At 41.8% G+C, this 4,998-nt stretch overlaps 1 non-coding gene across 1 annotated transcript; it reads left to right on the top strand.

The window, feature by feature from the left end:
- Positions 1 to 4,044: 4,044 nt before the first annotated feature.
- LOC112738930 (small nucleolar RNA R71) lies at positions 4,045 to 4,152 on the top strand. Its single transcript, XR_003169877.1, has one exon. It is a non-coding gene; the product is annotated as a small nucleolar RNA R71 (small nucleolar RNA).
- Positions 4,153 to 4,998: the final 846 nt, after the last annotated feature.

The raw sequence follows: 4,998 nt of genomic DNA, 5'->3' as shown, positions 1-4,998 counted from the left end.
GTTCAAGGGTAAATTCGAAACTCATGTACTTCTTGTTCTTTTGAATTAAAATAGTTTTCATTTAAGAGAGGTGATGGATTCATAGGACATTCATAACTTTAAGACAAAGTTACTAAATACTAATGATCATGTAATGAAGACACAAACATGGATAAGCACTCAACATAGAGAAAACGAAAAACAGAGAATGTAAGAACAAGGAATGAGTCCACCTTAGTGATGGTGGCGTTTCCTTCTTGAGGAACCAATGATGTCCTTGAGCTCTTCTATGTCTCTTCCTTGTCTTTGTTGCTCCTCCCTCATTGCTTTTTGATCTTCTCTTATTTCATGAAGGATGATGGAGTGCTCTTGATGTTCCACCCTTAATTGTCCCATGTTGGAACTTAATTCTCCTAGGGAGGTGTTGATTTGCTCCCAATAGTTTTGTGGAGGAAAATGTATTTGAGGCATCTCCAGGATCTCATGGTGATGAGCTTCATGCGTCTCTTGAGATCCATGAATGGGCTCTCTTGCTTGCTCCATCCTTTTCTTAGTGATGGGCTTCTCTTCCTCAATGGGAATGTCTCCTTCTATGAAAGCTCCAGCTGAGTAACATAGATGACAAATAAGATGAGGAAAAGCTAGCCTTGCCCCAAGAGAGGGCTTTTCGGCTATTTTGTAGAATTCAAGGGAGATGACTTCATGAACTTCTACTTCCTCTCCAATCATGATGCTATGAATCATGATGGCCCGATCCACAGTAACTTCAGATCGGTTGCTAGTGGGGATGATGGAGTGTTGGATGAACTTCAACCATCCTCTAGCCACAGGCTTGAGGTCCAGTCTTCTTAATTGAACCAACTTGCCTTTGGAGTCAATCTTCCATTGAGCTCCTTCCACACATATGTCCATGAGGACTTGGTCCAACATTTGATTAAAGTTGACCCTTCTAGTGTAGGGGTGTGCATCTCCTTGCATCATAGGCAAGTTAAACGCCAACCTTACATTTTCCGGACTAAAATCTAAGTATTTCCCCCGAACCATTGTAATATAATTCTTTGGGTTTGGGTTCTTACTTTGATTATGGTTCCCAGTGATCCATGCATTGGCATAGAACTCTTGAACCATTAGGATGCCGACTTGTTGGATGGGGTTTGTTAGAACTTCCTACCCTCTTCTTTGGATTTCATGTCGGATCTTCGGATACTCATTCTTCTTGAGTTTGAAAGGGACCTCGGGAATCACCTTCTTCTTGACCACAACATCATAGAAGTGGTCTTGATGAGCTTTGGAGATGAATCTTTCCATCTCCCATGACTCGGAGGTGGAAACTTTTGTCTTCCCTTTCCCTTTTCTAGAGGATTCTCCGGTCTTTGGTGCCATCAATGGTAATGGAAAAACAAAAAGCTTATGCTTTTACCACACCAAACTTAGAATATTGCTCGCCCTCGAGCAAGAGAAGAAAGAATAGATGAAGAAGAAGAAGAAAATATGGAGGAGAGGGGGGAGGGGTGTATTCGGCCAAGAAGGGGAAGAGAGGGTTGTGTTGTGTGAAAATGAAGAAGAATGGAGGGCTTTATATAGGGAAGGGAGGGGGGGTAAGGTTCGGCCATAAGGGTGGGTTTTGGGTGGGAAATTGATTTGGAATTTTGAAGGTAGGTGGGGTTTATGAGGTAGGTTTATGGGGAAGAGTGGATGGATGTGAGTGGTGAAGTGGTGATAGGGAAGAGAGATTGAGGTGATTGGTGAAGAGTTTTGGGGAAGAGTGTTTATGGGATTGTGTGAAAGAGGGGTGAGAAGAAGTGAGTGGAGGTAGGTGGGGATCCTGTGGGGTCCACAGATCCTGAGGTGATCCTGTGGGGTCCACAGATCCTGAGGTGATCCTGTGGGGTCCACAGATCCTGAGGTGTTCAAGGATTTACAACCTTGCACCAAATTAGGCATGCAAAATGCCCTTGCACACAAGTCTGGGCGTTCAGCGCCAGATTGGTGCTTGTTCTGGGCGTTGAACACCCATTTGTTGCCCATTTCTGGCGTTGAATGCCAGAACCATGCTTGTTCTGGGCGTTCAACGCCAGCTCTTCTCCAGGGTGCAATTCTGGTGTTCAAACGCCCAGATGCTACCCATTTTGGGCGTTCAGTGCCAGAACCATGCTCTGTTCTGGCGTTGAACGCCAGCCAGATGCTTCTTACTGGCGTTTAAATGCCAGTAAGGTCTTCCTCCAGGGTGTGATTTCTCTTCTGCTATTTTTGATTCCGTTTTTAATTTTTATATTTATTTTGTGACTCCACATGATCATGAACCTAATAAAACATGAAAGAACAAGAAAAATAAAATTAGATAAATAAAAATTGGGTTGCCTCCTAACAAGCTATTCTTTAATGTCAATAGCTTGACAGTGGGCTCTCATGGAGCCTCACAGATGTTTAGAGCATTGTTGAGACTTCCCAACACCAAACTTAGAGTTTGGATATGGGAGTTCAACACCAAACTTAGAGTTTGACTGTGGGGGCTCTGGTTGACTCTGTTTTGAGAGAAGCTTATTGTGCCTCTTTTCCATGTTTACAGAAGGGTAACCTTGAGTTGTAAACACAAGGGAGTCCTCATTCAATTGAAGGACTAATTCACCTTTGTCAACATCAATCACAGCTCTTGCTGTGGCTAGGAAAGGTCTTCCAAGGATGATGGATTCATCCTCATCCTTCCCAGTATCAAGGATTATGAAATCAGCAGGGATGTAAAGGCCTTCAACCTTTACTAACACGACCTCTACTTGTCCATAAGCCTGTTTTCTTGAATTGTCTGCCATCTCTAATGAGATTTTAGTAGCTTGTACCCCAAAGATTCCCAGTTTCTCTATTACAGAGAGGGGCATGAGGTTTATCCCTGAACCAAGGTCACACAGAGCCTTTTCAAAGATCATGTTGCCTATGGTACAAGGTATTACGAACTTTCCAGGATCCTGTTTCTTCTGAGGCAATGTCAGTTGATCCAGATCACTTAGTTCATTGGTGAACAAGGGAGGTTCATCTTCCCAAGTCTCAATACCAAATATTTTGGCATTCAGCTTCATGATTGCACCAAGAAACTTCGCAGCTTGCTCTTCAGTAACATCCTCATTCTTTTCAGAAGAGGAATACTCATCAGAGCTCATGAATGGCATAAGGAGGTTCAATGGAATCTGTATGGTCTCTAGATGAGTCTCAGATTCCTTTGGTTCCTCAAGGGCAAACTCCTTATTGATCATTGGACGTCCCAGGAGGTCTTCCTCACTGGGATTTACGTCTTCCCCTTCCTCTCCAGGTTCGGCCGTGTTGACTATGTCAATGGCCTTGCACTCTCCTTTTGGATTTTCTTCTGTATTGCTTGGGAGAGTACTAGGAGGGATTTCAGTGATCCTTTTACTCAGCTGGCCCACTTGTGCCTCCAAATTTCTAATGGAGGACCTTGTTTCATTCATGAAACTTACAGTGGCCTTAGATAGATCAGAGACTAAGTTTGCTAAATTAGAGGTATTTTGTTCAAAGTTCTCTGTCTGTTGCTGAGTGGATGATGGAAAAGGTTTACTATTGTTAAACCTATTTCTTCCACCATTATTAAAGCCTTGTTGAGGCTTTTGTTGATCCTTCCATGAGAGATTTGGGTGATTTCTCCATGAGGGGTTATAGGTGTTTGCATAAGGTTCACCCATGTAATTCACCTCTGCTATTGCAGGGTTTTCAGGATCATAAGCTTCTTCTTCAGAAGATGTCTCTTGAGTACTGTTGGATGCAGCTTGCATTCCATTCAGACTCTAAGAAATCATATTGACTTGCTGAGTCAATATTTTATTCTGAGCCAATATGGCATTCAAAGTATCAATTTCAAGAACTCCCTTCTTCTGAGGCGTCCCATTGCTCACAGGATTCCTCTCAGAATTGGCTATTAGCAACCATGCCAATGAGTTCTTGAGCTTCTGCAGGCGTTTTCTTTTGGTGAATGGATCCACCTGCAGAAGTATCCAATGACATCTTAGCTAATTCAGACAGACCATCATAGAATATATCCAGGATGGTCCATTCTGAAAGCATGTCAGAAGGACACTTTTTGGTCAGTCCTTTGTATCTCTCCCAAGCTACATAGAGGGATTCACCTTCTTTCTGTCTGAAGGTCTGAACATCCACTCTAAGCTTACTCAGCTTTTGAGGAGGAAAGAACTTGGCTAAGAAAGCCTTGACCAGCTTATCCCAAGAGTTCAGGCTATCCTTAGGTTGAGAGTCCAACCATACTCTAGCTTTGTCTCTTACAGCAAAAGGGAAAAGCATGAGCCTGTAGACTTCAGGATCTACTCCATTAGTCTTAACAGTATCACATATATGCAAGAATTTAGTTAAGAACTGAAAAGGATCTTAAGATGGAAGTCCATGAAACTTGCAGTTCTGCTGCATCAGAGAAACTAATTGAGGTTTAAGCTCAAAATTGTTTGCTCCAATGGCAGGAATGGAGATGCTTCTTCCATGTAAATTGGAATTAGGTGCAGTAAAGTCACCAAGCATCCTCCTTGCATTATTATTATTTTCGGCTGCCATCTCCTCTTCCTGTTCGAAAGTTTCTGAAAGGTGCTTGCTGGATTGTTGTAATTTAGCTTCTCTTAGTTTCCTCTTCAGAGTCCTTTCAGGTTCTGGATCTGCTTCAACAAGAATATTCTTGTCCTTGCTCTTGCTCATATGAAAAAGAGGGACAGAAAAATAATAATAATAGGGGTTCTTTTTACCACAGTATAGAGGTCCCTGTGTGAGTAGAAGAAAAGAAGAAGAAAAAATTCGAACACAGATGGAAGAGGGGGTTCGAATTTGGGTGAGATGAAGTGTTAGTAGATGAATAAATAAATAGAAGGAGATAAGAGAGAGAGAGAATTTTCGAAAATAATTTTTGAAAAAGAGTTAGTGATTTTCGAAAATATTTTTTGAAAAAGGTTAGTAATTTTCGAGAATTAAAATCAAAAATTAAAATAATTAGTTAATTAAAAAGAAATTTTG

The sequence above is a fragment of the Arachis hypogaea genome, chromosome 13 (genome assembly GCF_003086295.3).
Source record: "Arachis hypogaea cultivar Tifrunner chromosome 13, arahy.Tifrunner.gnm2.J5K5, whole genome shotgun sequence".
NCBI lineage: Eukaryota > Viridiplantae > Streptophyta > Magnoliopsida > Fabales > Fabaceae > Arachis > Arachis hypogaea.
The sequence above is the reverse complement of the archived record's forward strand: the minus strand, read 5'-3'. Positions and strand labels throughout refer to the sequence as shown.